This window comes from Peromyscus leucopus, chromosome 7, assembly GCF_004664715.2.
Source record: "Peromyscus leucopus breed LL Stock chromosome 7, UCI_PerLeu_2.1, whole genome shotgun sequence".
In the NCBI taxonomy this organism is placed as follows: Eukaryota; Metazoa; Chordata; class Mammalia; order Rodentia; family Cricetidae; genus Peromyscus; species Peromyscus leucopus.
The window spans coordinates 40,948,809-40,966,513 of record NC_051069.1 but is presented as its reverse complement, the minus strand read 5'-3'; positions in this window follow the sequence as shown (position 1 = coordinate 40,966,513).

Sequence of the window (17,705 nt, the reverse complement as noted above, 5' to 3'; positions counted from 1 at the left end):
GGACACTTGTCTCTCTGTATCTAGCTGGTTTTGATTAACATTCCACCCCAAGTTCTAGCCATACTGCTTCAAATATTAGGCTTTAGTTCTTCTTTTATGGATGAAAAATATTCATGTACCCCCTCCCATCCCCAATACTCTACAAGGGTCTTAAAACAGACTACTGATCTCAATCTCATGTTATAAAAACCATCAGAATAAAATGCTGTTGTGGTAGCAAGTTATAACTTCATTGACTTGGAGGACAATCCAGGGGCTGTCTCTGCCAGTCTCATGTTTAGCTGTATGTATCATGGCCACTCTTGACCCACACAGATTTCTCAAAGTCCATGCTCCCACTGAGCCTCTCTGCCACAGGTGAGGAGGTGGTGACCTGATTTCTGAGGCTCACTCCTTCAAGTTTCTAGCTGGTTAATTCCAGGCCACTGGAACTGGTCTGTATACTGATTAGCCAATCATTGTGCTGATTTTCTCTCAAATCAACTGCAGAAGATTCCCATCTCCCATCATCCTCTGCACCTGCCTCTCCCTACCTTTGCCTCTGCTCCTCCATGCAACTTCATAGTTACCTTCCTTGTTTTTGTCCTACAGCAATGAAATTATGGCTCTCACATGCTTTACCTTCATCGCTGTCTCCAAGGTACCATGTTCAGCTGAATCAGACAGATAGACAGACAGCTCAGTCCTTTTAGAGGCCTACTGGATTTTTTAAGTGGCATGCCAGTACCGTGCCTAGATTCTACACGACTTGCTCTTTTATGATGGAACTCAGACTAGTGTCCATCTCTCTCCATCACACCAACATCTCCCAGTTGAATAGCTCCACACCAGGGTGCCCAGGCCAACTGCTTATCTTACATAGAGATAAATGGTTTGCATTCCTGTCTTGAGGGAGCTTATTCCCAGCAAGGCTCTGCAAAATATGATAAATACCAACTTAGCAAATTGCATGTCAAAATCCCTCCTGATGAGTAAAAGGGTGTTGGTGAAGGGGACAGATTGGGGAGAGCCCAGGGCCTCAGGCTGGGGAAGAACCCCCTTACTAATGTGAGATAATCTGGAGCCAGGAGACATGAATGGGGGATTGTGCATTTCTGGGCTGTAAACCCCCCCTCTCCTCCTCCTTAGCCCATCTCTCTATAAAAAGTGAGCTGGGATAATTGCTGGAAAACAGCCTGCATGTACTTGGGGAAAGAAACTTTTCATGACATAATGGTTTTGGATATACTCCTGCTAAGCTGGTGCCCTGTGGCTGTTTTTCCATCATGGTATTTCACAACCTGTGATCTCTTCTTTGGAGAAAGAGGGAAACTCAGGCATGGGGCCTGCAAGGGGAGATGGATGAGAACGGACTCTCTGTTCTCTTTTCAGCATGTGGGATGGAGCATTGGTTCTCTCTGGATCCAGGAGGTCTGTGGCTTGGCCCTGCTGACTTCGGCAGTCCTGGATTCTGGGCAAGTTAGTTCTGGATAAGATACAAAGAAAGTATGTTACAGAAAACAGAACTTCAATAGGTTAGGTAAACAATAGCATTATAGACTCTATAGCAGAATGAAATTTTCCAGTTAAGACTTTGTTCCTCTTACAGTTGGTTGGCTCTAAGTTTTGAGGCAAGAGGAAGATGTAGAAGATAGAACAAGGAGTCTCTTGTATGACCCTGTATGACCTGTGGAGGCCCAAAGGGTGAGACTCACATATGTGTTCAGGGTCAAAGGGCCTGGATGAGAATCAGAGATGTCTCCCAATGGTTGACTCACACAAGTTGGGAATGAGCCTGCACTGCAGAGGAGAGAGAGACCATTGAGAGTCCATGAATAGGATGAGTAGCCAGCCTGCAAAAGGCAAGGAGGCAGAAGAGAGGAGGCCTATGCTTGCTTACCTAGAGGAAAACAACAGTTATTGTACTTCACTGGGACTTTCTCCTTAACAAAGTGCTCCGTGTATTGCCTCACCCACAGAAGCCTCTGAGCTAAGTAGGGCGGATGCTCTGATCTTCAGTTCACAGAAGAGGAATTCAAGGTTCACAGAAGCTGAATACTCTTCCAAAACCACACAGTAAACAAGGGACAGAGCCAGGCTGGATGTCAGCTCTTGCTCCCATGGTTGGTGGAGAACATGATGGTACCTGTAGGTGCTAACAGGCTGGCTTGTTTGGTCCTCTGCACATCCACTGTCCTGCCTCAATGGCCTCAGTCTCTTAGGCTGAAGCTTCATTTCCAGGAGAGTGCCACCAGAAAGCAAAATGGAGGTTACAAAACTGTGAAGTTTACGAGTCTTTGGCCCATTGGAATATTATAATTTTTATGCCATAATTCTGTAGCAGAATCTTCCAGAGGCACAAACATTGATATGCCCCTTGCCTTCTTGACCCTGTACTATTTCTCTTCCTTGGGGATGCGGACACAAATCCTGTGTCGTGCCCTGCTCTTTGGTCAACATCTATCACCTGTCCAATGTAATGGATTCACTCTCCCAAGCTCAATTCTTTGGCTATGTTGGAAAACTTTCTTGCCTTCTTGGCCACACACTTATTCTTTGTTTGGGTATAATGAGAGTGTTCCAGAAGACACAAAAGGCCCTCTTAAAATTTTATATTTGACCAGTCAAGGGCTCTATATGTAATTGTTGGAAATGGCAATGACTGCAGATTACTGATGGAAGATTTGGTGGGATCTGCTGCAGAAGGTTCCATCCATTCTGGAGCAACCAGTCAGACTTCAGTAGCCCTAGGATGTTGGTGACTGTCTTGGTGGTAGGTGAATGTTGTAGGTTGTAGACAGAGCTGGAGTCTGCTGATGGTGTGGAATGACTGTATGCTGTCTACAAAGGTTATGTGGAGGTTTGAAATATCTCCATTTCCTCTGCACTGGAATCACATACTGCTATGCTAAAACTAGTAGCCATCCCGCTGCTTGGGGTTACATATTGAGGTCCTGAGGTTGGTGGAAATGGAATTTAGACAGGTTAGTGTCAGTGAGGCTTGAAAGGGGGCATGCCATACTCAAGTTGAGCTTCTGCTTTTTCCTTCCCCGGGTTTCTTCAGCAGTACAAGTGCTAGGAAGCATCAACAGCATTTTCCAGTTAGTGGTTTCCAATATAATCCCAGCAATGAACTATATCACTACAAACACAGCTCCCCAAGTTCTTGGAGATCCTGGTGGCTTTGAGGTGACACCCAGGATTTGGGCAATTCAAATGCTTACCCAGACTGGGAAGTAACAGGCCTGCCTGTGAGGAGGGGCTGGGGAACTTTTGAAGGACAGTACTCTACAAGGATGGTGCTCTAGGAAGGGTGGGAACAAGAGAAGATGCTAGTGTTGCTTCATCCCTCCATCTGGCATCATTTGTAGGTGGACTTTCTGAGTCCCATGAGCCATTCCCAAAATAACCACACAGAGACTTATTATTAACTATAAGAGCTCAGGCAATAGCTTATGCTTGCTACTAACTAGCTCTTACAGCTTAAATGAACTCATATTTCTTTTCTACCCCTTGCAATGTGGTGGTACCTTCGTTCAGCACGGCATGTTCATCTCCTGCTTTATCTGTGTCCCACTAGTGACTTCTCAGACTCCACCCTTTTTCTTCCCAGCATCCTCCTAGTTTGGCTCTTCTGCCCAATCTCTTCCTGCCCAGCTATAGGTCAGTCAGCTCTTTATTAACCAATGAGAGTAATGCATATTTTCAGTGTACAGAGATTGTGCCACAGCAATCATCTATGAGGAACAAGGAAGAATTGTCATGACCATCATTTAGTCTCTTTTCAGATCAAGTTTTCTGGTGCTTATATTTCCATATCTGGACTTCCTAAAGAAGCTTATCTCTCTTGGAGAGCCACAGTTCCCTTAGAAAACAGTGCTGGGTATTGAATCCACAAATTTACAGTGATGTCTTCAACAGCAGCCAACACTGCCAGGCTCATTCTAACATTTTCCCCTTTTCTATTTGAATAAGATATTAAAATTTTACAACAGAATGTGTACCCACTTATTATTAAATAGAGTGAGTCATGCTAATAATGTTTGATATGGAGTATGGGAGAACTAATGGATGGGACAGAGAACCAACATTAAAGTCATCATCATTACTATAAGGGTGAAGGGTATCCCTTCCAGGCTTAGAATAGACAAAAGGGCAAAACCTCTTTGTTAGATTTTATGTAATAGTTCCCATCTTTAAAGACCCATTTTAGCTTACAGTGATCATATTTTTAAAGGTTTTATTTTTAACATACACATAAAACATAAAATGTATACCTACTAATAAGGTATCATATGGTTTTCCAGTACATATAAATCCACCCTTTGGCCTTTTAGGGCATATTGCTTATCAAAGTCTAACTACTGTGTAGTGTTTCTCACTCCTACTTCTGATGAACCTCCCTGTCTCTTCTCCTTCCTACTCTCCTGGACCTCAGATAATGACCACACAGCCAAACCACAGTACATCCTGACCCCCTCCAGCGAGAATGGCTACTGTCTCGAAGACAAATTGTAACATGTGTTGGTGGGAAGGAGGAGAAAAAAAGAATCCTTCATATTGTTTGCAGCAGTGTTTAATATAGCCACTATGGAAAACTGGGACATTCCTAAGAGAATTAAAAGTGGGCCACCAGAAAGCCTACTACTGGGTATACATACAAAGCAAACAAAGAGATGTCTGTAACCACCACCAAGATATGCTATCAGCCAAGATGTCCATCAAGCAATGAATGGACAAAGACAGAATGGTATATACATGCAGTGGAATACTATTGAGCCATTGTGGTAGTTTGAATGTAATTGACCCTCATAAGCTCAGAGGGCATTATTAGGAGGCATGATCATGATGGAGGAAGCTTGTCACAGTGGGGATAGACTTTAAAGTCTCCTATGCTCAAGCTATGCCCAGTGTCTCAGGTCACTTCCTGTTGCCTGTGGGTCAAGATGAAGGATGGTCAGCTCCTTCTCCAGCACCATATCTACCTGCACGCCACTAGGCATCATGTTGCACCATGATGATAAGGGACTAAACCTCTGAAAATGTAAGCCAGTCAAATTAAATGCTTTTCCTTTATAAAAATTTGCTGTGTTCACAGTGTCTCTTCATAGCAATAGAAACCCTAACTAAGACGTCATAAAAGCATCATATCCTATCATTTGCAACATGGATGGAACTGGAGATTATTATTAAGGAAACTAAGTCAGAGGCAATACTGTTTGACCACAGTGTTGCAGACAGTTATGTTTCTGGTTAATCTTCTACATTGCTCCCAGCATTGCTGCCACCCTCTCCCACATGCAGGTGCCCTCCTCACTTTTGTGTCCAAACCCTCTTCCCACTGTTCCCAGCATTCTATGCTATTCCTGCCCCATGTGGATGCTGTCTTTGTATAGCTCAGGCTCTGGCATCCCATATTTGTGTGTGTGTGTGTGTTGAGGGGGGTCATGGAGGTTTCCACAGGGACATTCTCTAGACTATCTTAGGCTGTATAGAGGTGTCTTAAACTCCTGTGACTTCTCTTGCGTGGATGATTTCACCTTGCTTGAGTTCTGACACCTCATTCTGGGCATCATTCCACACCTTAGGCATAGACAGATGACTGTCCTGCTCAGGTCCACTAATGCATGTAGGACTTACTTGTTTTGGAAGACAAGATGAAGAGAAGTAAGAAGGATGAGAGAATGAGCAAGCTTTTGAAGACAGGGATTGGTCTCCTCCTTCAGTAACTCCATGACTGATGGACTAATTTTTCAAATCATTTCGTTCCCAGAGAGAGTCAGTCTTTGAGAGGATAGAGGATTGGGGCATCACAATCAGTTGGTGAAGAACAGACTCTAGGTTTACTTTAGTCTGGCATTGACACCTTTAACTCTGTGTTCCCTCAGTGCTTATCTTATCTTTGCTTGTCTGATGTGGATGGTAACTATGCTCATCCCCAAGGACTGGTGTGAGGTTTAAATGAATGAGCACAAGGAATGCTCTCAGAAATGCTACTGCCAAGGAATCCCATGTCAAGGTGGAGTTAGGAAGCTGGTGTCAACTGCACCTCACAACTGGAAAAGCCCTGTCATTTACATTGGATCAGTTTTTCCTGCCAGTAAAGGAAGATGGCTGCATGTGAAGGGGCCATCTTCACTCTGTCTTGTGGTATTCTATCATGAGGCTTCCTGAAGAAGCCAGAGAGAGGGATAGCAGTTAGGGAATTGGAATTCAGACTTCACCCAAGAGTGTCTATGGATAGTTTCAGAGCAAGAGGACCACACAGACCATGGAGCCAAGAGCACTAGTATTTACTCAGTGCCCTACAGTTTGCAATCACTGTCTACCACTCCTCTTCAAATGTGGCTCTTTCAGCAGCCTAGAGAGAGAGACATCTTCCCAGAGGTGACCCTGAGACCAGAAAAAACTAAGTGATACAACACTTAGAAGCAGGAAGAGTTGCAGGTGAGGGACCCAGACAGGAACCACTGTCACGCTTGACCTTTGGATCTGTAGGATAGCTGCCCAGATTTCCTGAAAGAGACAAGTGTGACTACTTTCACAGAACTTTGAGAAATCCATGGAGAAAGACTAGGCATTGATGGAACTTAGCTGCTGAGGATGAAGGGCCAGTTGGGAACTAGGTTTAGTCTAGAAGGCCTTCTATTAGGGTGTTGTATAATTGGTTTGTGATTTCAAATGAAGTCATAGTAGTTGGCCCGGAGGAATGACGACACTGGATGGGGTCTTCCCTCCTGTCCTGACCACCCCCCCTCATTTCCTAGGAATCTGATAGTCTTTTCCCCATAAAACAAGGCAAAAGTCAGAAAGACACTTTGGGACGTTTGCCCTTTCTAGTTGAAGACCTGGAGAGAGATGCTGCCCCCCCCCCTCCATCATTCATCTGGTCCTGTCTTATTTTTCCAGCATGAGAGTTTCAGGCCAGAAGGAGGTGTGTGAGAGCAAGTGCACGCAGACTACCCAGGTGACCTGAAGAAAGAGGCAATGTTTTTGTGAAGCTCTGCCGAGGAGGAGCCTTCCTCACAGATGTATAGTCCTATTCATGCCCCGAACCTGGAGGCTGTGCTTGATTGCCAAGTGCCACTGACATACACCAGAGAGCACCAGGAGGGGCGTGTTACAGCAGGGGCGTGGATGGAGGCCAAATGCCTCGGGGTTCCAATGCAATAGATGATGGAAGACCAATTAATTTTTTTACAGTGGGAGAAATAGCTAAAAGATTAACAAGCATTAATTATTTATTGAATTGCTGCCTGTGCAAAAAAAAAAAAGGAGGAAAAATTGCTTTGTACAGAGGGATTAATCTCTTCGGTAATGTCAGTTCTGGGCTGCTATCTGCCTTTGCTTGGAGGTCATGTCCATCATCTCCAGGTAAAGGAGTGATGTCACTTAGCAAGCCCCTAATGACTTTCCAGCCTCTTCCAGGGTAATCAACAAGCTGATGAGAAATTTCACTGTTCTGTCTTTCAAGTTCTTCAGCTCCACCTCGGTCCCAAGCTTATAGTCATCCCAGGGGAGCTCAGGCAGCTAGCAAAGCCTGGGCATGCATGTGGGCTCAAAGCAGCGGAGAAAGCATGTGAGGGGCACCTCTCTGGACCTGTCAGTCAGAATTTATCCTGGGATAAGCTGTAAAGAAGTTGTTCCTGCTCTCATTCCCTCCCTCCCCAATTCACTGGTTCAGTACTTAAGGCCCTACCCCTCCAACGCTATTTCACGCGAGCTCACCCGGTCCACACTGGGCTCTATGAACATCTCTGTCTTTTGGAAGGAGCCACTGAGATGTGTGTAGCCTGACTGGTGTGCTGGGGTAGGACTTTGTCCTCTGGGGGTGTGAGGGTTACAGAAGAGGCGGTGGCAGAAAGATCCCCTCACAGGTGTCCCCATCTCCCCAGTAGGTATCAAATCCTTTCTCCATGGTGCCTCTTGAATGTACTCTCTCTACTCTAGATCCAACACAGGGTCCTCCTGAGCCCCCCCCCCCCCCCCCCGTCCCTCACTTGAGTTTTGCATACAGGCCCTTCTCAGCATCCTGCCTCCAGACCCCTCCTCTTAAATCCTTTCCCTATCACACTGCCAAAGAAATTCTTTTAGAAATACAGCCACAGGAGTCATGCGCTGCACTTAAAGGCCATCCGTCCACAGTCCTCATTCCGAGCCTCATCCTTGGGTGATATTCTAAACCAGGCAAGTCAGTCAGCCTGTCCTTCCACTCTCTCCTTCCCCCTGGCCAGCTCTTACACTGGCTCGAGCTATGAGAACACTGCCAGCCCCGGCCCGCCAGGGCATCCACTTTGCTCTTTCCCAGTGTGGACATTTTGTGCCTTTTCATATGCCGGACACTCTTTCTGGAGACCCCGCAAACCATCTCCTGGAGGAGTCTTCCCTGACCAGCGAAGACATAATTGTGGCTATTTTATCCCATGTTCTGATGAAGTGTCTCTACAAGTGGATTGCACTATTTAACCATAATTACTATATCTCACTAACTTGACTTTGAACCCCACATGGAAAGAGATGCCATTTTATTCAGTTTTATACCCCCAGCCCTCAAATGGAGCCTGAGATTCATTCATTTGCTCATCCACTACTTCCTTCTTGTTGGCTAGTCATTCTGAGTCTGGCCTCTTTTAACCACCAAGGGATACCACAGTGTCCCATGAGCCTCACACTCTGCTTTTTACTCGTGGAGGAGTAAACCAGGATTCAAGAGGGTGTGATGGGATCCTGGATGGCAGACAGCAGGCGAGGTGTGGGAGGGTGCAGGCAGAGGCAGGAGCTGGCACTGCTCTGCACACCTGCAGAGCTCTGAGCCAGGCCCATCGACAGCCTCGTGCACCCAGTCAGCAGAGGAAAGCACCCGCAGGCTCGTCAGGCTAGGGGCCCCTGTTGTTGGCCACGCCCGAGTCTCCTGAGGCAGAGAGGTATCGGTGCAGAGAGGCTGGGAGACCCGGGCTCTAGGTACGGCATTCTGAGAGTTCACAGGATCACAGACCCCATGACACTAGAAGAGTAATGTGTCTTTGGAGTTCTTCAAGGAGATAGTCTTGGAAAGTGAACTTGCCGTAACTATGGTGACAGTTGGGACAGTTGCTGGGATGTCTAGCAAATAGAACTCAACATAGTCCAGAAGCTGGAAGCTGGAGCAGGCTTCTAAGTCCAAGTTCAATTTTCCCACAGGGAATACATTCCAGTTCCAAACCCAACTGTCCCGCAGCAATATCTCTAACCACAAGGGGACCTGATTGACAGCGGCTTGGCCCTGCACTTCCAAGCACATGCATTGTCTTGGGGTTTTGAGCAGTCAAGACTGTCATGTAGGCTAAGGCTGGCCTTGAGGGTGAAGTGCTGGGTGCTGGGCAGACAGAAGTGAGTAGGGAGCACTCCAAGAGGGCTGGTGTCCTGTCAATGGAGCATCCACTACGTCCTATGGCCAGAACTTACTGAGCTGACATGGTTCGACCCTGGGTGACTCTGCTCTGAGGCCCCATCTCTCCCCAAGGGTTGTCTTGGGGGATGATTTTTTCCTTTTCTCTAAAGTTTGTACTACTATTTGTTATTAGTATCTCTTCACTGTTCAGGCCAGGCTGTGCGCTTTCTCTAAGACTCCTTTGAGAATTACCCATAGCAGCTCGCCCTTCTTGGCTACTGGGCGGCTATGAAGCCCATCTCTATGTCTGCTCTGTGTGTCAAGTTACAGGAGGGGAGCCCCCCACTAGTTAATTTTCACTTGACTCACGAGGGGCTGCAAGTCTTGGGTGAAGCCAACAGTACTCAACGCCATGTCTTCTGCCTCCTTGTTCAGTGTCCTTTATATGGTCTACGGTTGTCACCACTCAGGCATCCTGATGGAAGGAGTCACCAGATCATGGGGCTTTGTGACAGCAACACTGAGCAGGCAGCAGAAGATGCAATAGGCTTTTGCTGGGGGTAGGGGGAGGGCTGAGGAGGGCTGAGGGTCTGAAGATAGAAAGGTCCCTGGGGGGAAGGAAACCCAAGCTTCCCTCCATGCCAGGCAGCCTGTATCCTTGGGATGAGTGTGTGTTCCTTCTTTGGACGTGGTAATGGGTGGACAGGTTTCAAAAGGTTTCTCAGGCTATGGTTTGTGAGCCGTGAGAGTGTTGCTCATTTTTGTTGTGGGACGGCCTGGTTGACCCTGCAGGGTGGACAGCCCAGCTCCCTCTTCCTTAGCTAAGAGCGATGCCAGGAAACACAATGGTTCCTTTCTCTGCTGTCATATACCTGCTCCTGGCAGGAACTGGCTCCTGCTGAGCCCCAAGATGTTTCTAGAACTCCCTAAGCAGGGCGAGGGAAAACAAGCTACTCTCGACTCTTGCTATAGAGATCTGAGATACCAGGTTCTACGCTACTGCCCTGCAGAGACCTTCAGCACAGCTGCACCAGGTGTGGTCAGCCAGGCTCGGGTTGGGGAGGCCCAAAACCCTCCTACATGTCTAGGACATTATTCTCCTGATAATAGTGAAGAGTCTTAGTTCCAGTCCAGCCCCACCATGCCTCTGCCCTCTGAATGCTGCTGCTATTTATTATGGCAGCAAGGCAGTGGTTCTCTTTATTTACCAGCAAGTGAGAATCCTGGGCTTGTGGGGAAGTCCTTAAAGATTTCATGGGGCCCCAGAGTTCCCATTACATTAGGTATGTGGTCTTGGCAAGGTATTTGGCCTTGGAGAACCGTAATTCTCTCATCTGTGAAATGGGAAAGCTAACATTCCTCAAGGGATGTTGTGAACCCATAAGGAGAAAACACACTGAAGCCACTCAGAGCCACAGTGCTCACGGGAGCTGAAAGGCCACAGTGCCCAGCAAACGGAACAACAGGGACCAGGGCAGGGCCACCCAAGCCTTCGCTCTTTCCCTCTCCACCTGCTCATTCTTAGCATCTTCCTCCAGTCTCCTCAGCACATGCGCATTGTGTGTCCTAAATAGATGCCCCCTCTACACTGTGATCTTTATTTTACCCTTCACACTCTTAAAAACGTGTATGTTCCCGGCACAGGCCTTCATCTTGTCTGTTGTACCTCGGACGTTCATTTCTTAGAATAAACGTTAGTCGACTGCTCTGCAGAAGGAAACCTGGCATCATAGGAAGAATGTGAATTTCAGTCTTTTGTTTTTGTTCCAGATGAGTCATGCGACCTTAGGCCAGTCCCTTGCTGTCTCTGGGCTTCAATTTCCTAAAATAGCCAATGGAGACAACACCTGTGTGATACAGTGTTGTCAGGAGGGTGAAGAGCATGAGCAGTCATGGGCTCAAAACCCAAAGCACGGCCGTCAATAAGTTCAATTCTGCCCTGCCTGCTGGCTGCCGACCAGACAACCTCACGAAATATCGAGTGGCAGCGAGCTGACAGGGACTTGTGTGCTGCCCAGCAAAACAACCCACACGGTTTTCATCCCGGGGACCACCACGAATCCTGGCCTAGTGGTAGTTTCTTGATCGTTATGACTGAGTCGCCAAGTTCAGCCACAAAGGGAATGAGAGAGGAGGCATTCCAAGTCGTACAGCTAGGTCACCTGGATTTAGCCTGTGGGACAGAGAGGTTAATCTCGGATATGTGGTAAAATACTACATCCCTTCATGTAACGGAGGTCCTGGAGAGGGGTTTAGGTTTTAATTGTGTGACCGATCAATTTTAAAAGGAGACGTATCATTTGGTGTGCTTCTTGTTAAGTCTCCAGAGGGGAACTAGACAGGCAAGCAAAGCAAAGCATGCCCATTTTAAAGAAGTTCCTCCAGCTGGCCATGGCAATGTACACCTGTAATCCCAGCGCTCTAGAGGCTGAGGCAGGAGGATCAGAGTGCTTGAGGCCACACTGAGCTATATAGTGACTCACAGAAAACACAAAGAACCAAACAAAACTCAAACAAAGCCGCCCCCCCAAAAGAGGTGACTTTAATTATGAATTCAGCAAACACTGAGTCTCTCAATGCTGCAGATACAGCCATGAATGAACAGAATCCTTCTTTGCAGAGACAAGAAAGAAGAAAAGGTGGGTAAGCAGGAAACACCATAAGTAAGGGAATTAGAGATTGTTAACCAGCAGGAAATACTGACACAAGAAAGGGGGCATGGTGTGGGGCATCACTTGCTAAAGGGGAGGGCTGATGTCTTAGAAGCGTCATTTAGTCAAGATTTGAAGGAGGGGAGGGCCCGAGGATGCGGAGGTCTAGACCAATAGATGGATATATTAGTCAGGTTTCTGTTACAACCAAATTTAGAAGCTGAACATTTTAAAAGGTAAAGAGGTTTAGTTAGCTTACGTTCTGGAGGTTCAAAGGCAGGGTGACAGCCCCTCAGCTCTGGTGAAGGCCTCGGGGCTGATAGAGCTGCACAAGAGCGAGCCACTGCAGCCTAGAATCCTAAAACGTTGCTCTCTTAGGAACAATGTTCTGATGAGAATTAACTCAGGGACCTTTACGAACTATGTCAATCCCTGGTGAGTGAGGCCCCTCGCTACTTCTTGTCCACTCACTTCTTACAGGTGCTAACAGCTTCTAATATCATCACAGTAGGGACTAAGCTTTCAACACACAAAAGCCTGAAGGAAAAGCTTCATCCATGGCAATGGAGTCGCCTAACCCACTCAGTGAGCCATGCTCAGGGACTCCTTGCTGTCCCAGGGGTGAGGTGGAGGAGGCAGGAGGAGAAGGAAGGGAGGTCACCATGTTCTGGGGTAGAAGGCAGATCGTGTGGGTCTTTGGAAGCCACCCTAAGTACTTCATCTTTCCCTCTGGAAGGAAAGCGGACCCACTAATGGAGGAGGGATGTGATGTTCTAGGAGAATACATTCCAGTGTTGGCTCTGCCAGGCACTAGCTATGACACTTTGGGCAAATCAGTCCACCTCCTTGAGCTGACCTTGCCTCAGGGGCCAGATACGATGGCTGGCTCGGTTACTTCTAGACCCTGTGCAGGTAGATGGATTACTCTGTCTGCCATAAGAAGCACCACGTTCTCTGGTGACCATTTCATCTCCTCCCCTGCCCTTTCCTAGTGTGCTCCAGAGGCAAAGCGAGGTCCCCATGTATATCTGGAAGTGGGAGCCACGGTCACTGGGAGAGACAACAACTCCCCCAGGGAGCTGGGAGCAGCTCCTTCCAAGGAAATGAATTCTCCTGGCTGGGACCAGGGGCAGTGCAATTTCCCATGGCAGCGAGAGCCCAAGGCCTGCCCCCAGCACCCCTTCTGGGCGGGCAGGATTAGAATTGGGAGAGGGAACAAGCGACAGGCCTGGACTGGTCCCTTGTGGGAGGGAAGCAGGATGTGGCAGGCAATGCTTTTTGCACGGTGGAAAGGTAGGATGTGGGTGCAGCATCAGGGTGGCCACAAAAGGAAGGCTTGCAGTTCCAGAATTGAACCCATTTATCTGAAGGTGTCAGGACAGGCAATTCCGCTATGAAAGCAATTCCAGTGAGTGCCATACATAGTCTGTTCATTCTGGCATGTCTTGAAGGAGGGAGGAGCGGTTGGCACTTTCCCTGGAGACTCAGGACAGTGTAGATAAGAGAATGGGGCACTCGGAGTCTGTGCTCTATCTTGCCCAGCATGGGCAGGCCATTGCTTCCTTCAGTTTGGTGCACTGCCCAAACCATGATCTCCTCTCCTCCTTCAGCCAGCAAATGGGTCCTCATTAGTCAGGATTCTGGAGCTAGAAATGTTCCCACGCAATGCTGCTCTCCACTGCTGGAGCCAGAGTTCCTGAAACATAGATTGAGATTTCTGCAAGGGCTATTTTTATTTTATTAATAGTTACATGGAATAAAAGAGTGTGAATTAGTGAATTTTGACAAATATGAAGAGTGGGTGTCACACGACCAAGTCTGAGGGGCACGTCTAGGTGGGGGAGCTCCTGTCGAGGGAGGCAGTTACCACCAGAGCAAGACTTGGCGAATTCTACCTCCAGGAGTGGTTGCCTGTTGGTCTCTTGAATTCAATTCTCTCTCACCCTGGTGTCTTCCAGAAGCATCTTTCCTCATTAACAGTCTCACCTCTCTGCATGCCCTCTTGTCTGTCTTTCAGTTGGCATCATGTTTGGGGGATTTACCCAAGCTGTTACCTATACACAAGTTCTGTTTTTGTCATTGTGGTGGTGGAGGATCACTTCCTTTTAAAAATATGTTACTGTGGTTTTGTATATATCAATGTTAACTCTGTGTTCAGGATGTTAAGTGTACAGTTCTGGACTTAGAGATAATCATCACGTTACATGACCATTGTTACTCTCAATCCCCAAAGCTTTCATCACTCCAAAGGGAATCTCTCTACCCAGTAGGCAGTAATTCTCCTCTACCCAGCCTCTGGTTCCTCTAATCTATTTTCTGTCTCAATCTCCCATCATACACATTCATATGAGTAAAGTCGTAGAGTACTTGTTCTTCTGTGTCTGGCTTATTCCACTTATTTCCAGTTATTCCTGTCTTAGCACATGTCAGAGCTTCATTCCTCTCATGGCTGAATAATATTTCTCACTTTGTATATTACATATTTTATTTACCCAGTCACTTGGTAGACACTCAGATTGTTTCCAGCTTTTGGGTATTGTAAATAATGTTGCTATGGGCATTGGCATAAAACTATGTGTTTGGCAGGGAGCCTGTATGGGTCTGACCTAAGTGCTCTACATAGGTTATGGTTGTGTAGCTTGGTGTTCCTGTGGGACTCCTAACAGTGAAAGCAGGGGCTGTTTCTGACTCTTTTGCCTGCTTTTGGGACCCTTTTTTCCCTACTGGGTTGCCTCGTCCAGCCCTAATATGAGATGATGTACCTGGTTTTATTGTAACTTGATATGCCATGTTTGGTTGATATCCCTGGGAAGCCTGCCCTTTCTGAAGGGGAGGAGGAGGAGATCTTAGGTGTGTGTGTGTGTGTGTGTGGGGGGACTGGAAGGAGAAGAGGGAGGGGAAACTGTAGCTGGGATGTAACATATGACAGAAGAATAAATTAAAAACCAAAACAAAAAACCCTGTCTGTTTGAATCCCTGTTTTTGTTGTTATTGTTTGTTTGTTTTTAGTTATTTTGAACCCAGGAGTGGAATTGCCAATTCATATAGCAATCTTATGCTTAACTTTGAAGGAACTGACGTTCTGATTTCCAGAGTCTGTACCACTATCCCAGCAGCCATGCCCACGTTCTACTTTCTATCCTTGACAGCAGATCTTTTTTTCTGTTTTTTAAAAAGTAGAGTCATTCTAGCAGGTGTGACAGAAACTCATTGTGGTTTCCATTACATCATAATGACTAATGATGTTAAACATCTTTTCTTCATGTATCTTATTTGGGGCCTTTGTTTGTTCAAGTCATTTTCACATTTGTGAGATTTTGTTATTGAGTTGTGAGAGTTCTTTATATATTATGGACATTAATTCCTTATCACATAAGATTTACAACACAGATTTTTGGAGTGAAATGGTCATCCTTTCATTTATTAATGTCATTTGATGCACAAAAGGTTTTAACTTTGAGGGAGTCTATTTTTTCTTTTGTTGTCTCTGCTTTTAGTATCATACCTAAGATATTTTGCAAAATCCAGTGTTACAGAGTTTTCCTTTCAAGAGTTTTCTATATTTTAGCTTTTATAGTGAGATGCATCCATTTTGAGTTCATTTGTATGAGATGGCAGGCAAACCTCCAATTTTTTTTATTTTTGTTATGTCCAGTTTTCTTAGCATCATTTGTTGAAAAGAATTCCTTTTCTGCACTGAATGATCTTGACATTCTGTTGAAAAATCATTGTTTCTGGTTTTCTGTTGTTCTATATGTATAGCTTTATGCAAGCATCATATTCTTTTGTAGTTTTGTTGTTGTTGTTGTTAAAATCAGGAAAAACTAAACCCAAAACAGTTTTTTCAGATGTCTTTGGCGATTAGGGCTCTGTTGAGATCACCTATCAATTTATGTTTTTGTTTTTTGAGACAGGGACTTGCTAGGTAGCTCAGGCTAGCCTTGAACTGACTACATAATCCAGGAGAGCCTCAAACTTGTGATTTTTCCCCTGTCACCTTCCTAGTGCTGGGGTTTCAGATACAAATCATCACACCTGTGATTTTCTATTTTTGCAAACATGACATTAGGATAGTAATCACATTAACTCTGCATCATTCTGGGCAGAACGAACATTCTATTCTGTGAATACCGGATACATTAGTCAGACATTTTACTGCTTTACCAAAGTGCTCATCAGACGACTTAAGAGAGGAATTATTTATGCTCAGCTCATGGCATCAGAGAGCTCAGTCCATCATGGTGGGGAGGGCACAGCACTGCATAATATCTTACACCACAGCATCCAGGAAGCAGAGGGGGAGAAGGAGGGAGGGAGGGAGAGGGAGAGAGAGATGAGGGGGGAGGGAGGGGAGGGAAGGGGAGGGAGATGGGGAGATAGATAGATAGATGACAGACAGATAGATAGATAGATAGATGATAGGTAGATGGATAGTTTTTCCTTTCCTCTATCATTCCGCAGGCCTCCAGCCTATGGGGTAGTGATACCCACGTTCAGGCTGTGCCGTCCAGTCCTTCCTTCATTAATTCCCCCTGTAAACTCCTTCACTGACACAGAGATGTGCTTTCCTGACCTCTCAGGCACCTCTCAGTCCAGGCAGCCTGGCAAGGCAAACCTCTGCTCAGGATGGCTTCTGTTTGGTTGCCTCTCTAATTTTTCAGCAATGCTTCATAGATTCGTGGATAGACAGCAAGTCTTTCTCTTTTCTGGCTAGGGTTCTTCCCAAGAATTTTACTCTTGCAAATAGAATTTCCCCTTCTAATTTTGATTCAGATTGCACATAATGTTTAGAAATCAAATTTTGTTTTAAATTATTTTAGTTTTGACAATTTCATAGTGTATATAATGTTTCGGTCACCCCTTCATTATTCTCTCTCCTTTCCCTTCCACTGAACCCCTCCAAGCCTCCCCCCACAACTTTCATGCCTTCTTTAATTTGCTTTCCTGTGACCCACAGAGTCTAATTGTAGTTGCATACCATGGGTGAGAGGTTATTTACTGGATCCCTGGCAACTTCTCAGTGCCAATGCCACTGAAGCAAACGACATTCTCCTGCCCCCAGCAACTGTGGGGAGGGGTAGGGCCTCAGGAGGCCCTCCTCTGTCCATCATGGACTGGTGACGGCCCATCGTGTTCAGGTTACCACAGCTGCTGTGGGATCATAAGTGCAGCCATCATGTCACACCCATTTCACAGCATCCACCTCTTCCCAGGGCTCTCACATTCTGTCTGACTCCTCTTCCACAACATTCCCTAGAGACAGTGATAGAATGACCTCAGGGAGGACACTGCACAGTCACTTGTTCTGAGCACTGTCATCAGTTAGACGTCCCTTCATTAACCACTGTCCACCACACACAGAAGGTTCTTTGACCAAATCCGAGAGCAGAGCAGCGCCACTCTAAACGTATAAAATGTAAACATTTAGACGACAGTTTGGCTGGGCGGTGGTGGCGCACGCCTTTAATCCCAGCACTCGGGAGGCAGAGGCAGGTGGATCTCTGAGTTCGAGGCCAGCCTGGTCTACAGAGCAAGATCCAGGAAAGGCACAAAGCTACACAGAGAAACCTTGTCTCAAAAAACAAAACAAAACAAAACAAAACAAAAAAGAAGACAGTTTGACACCACGTCCATTTAGCAAAACAATAGCCCCATGCTCTCCTTAAACTTATTTTTGTGTTTTGATTTTTGTAGCCTGCAATTAT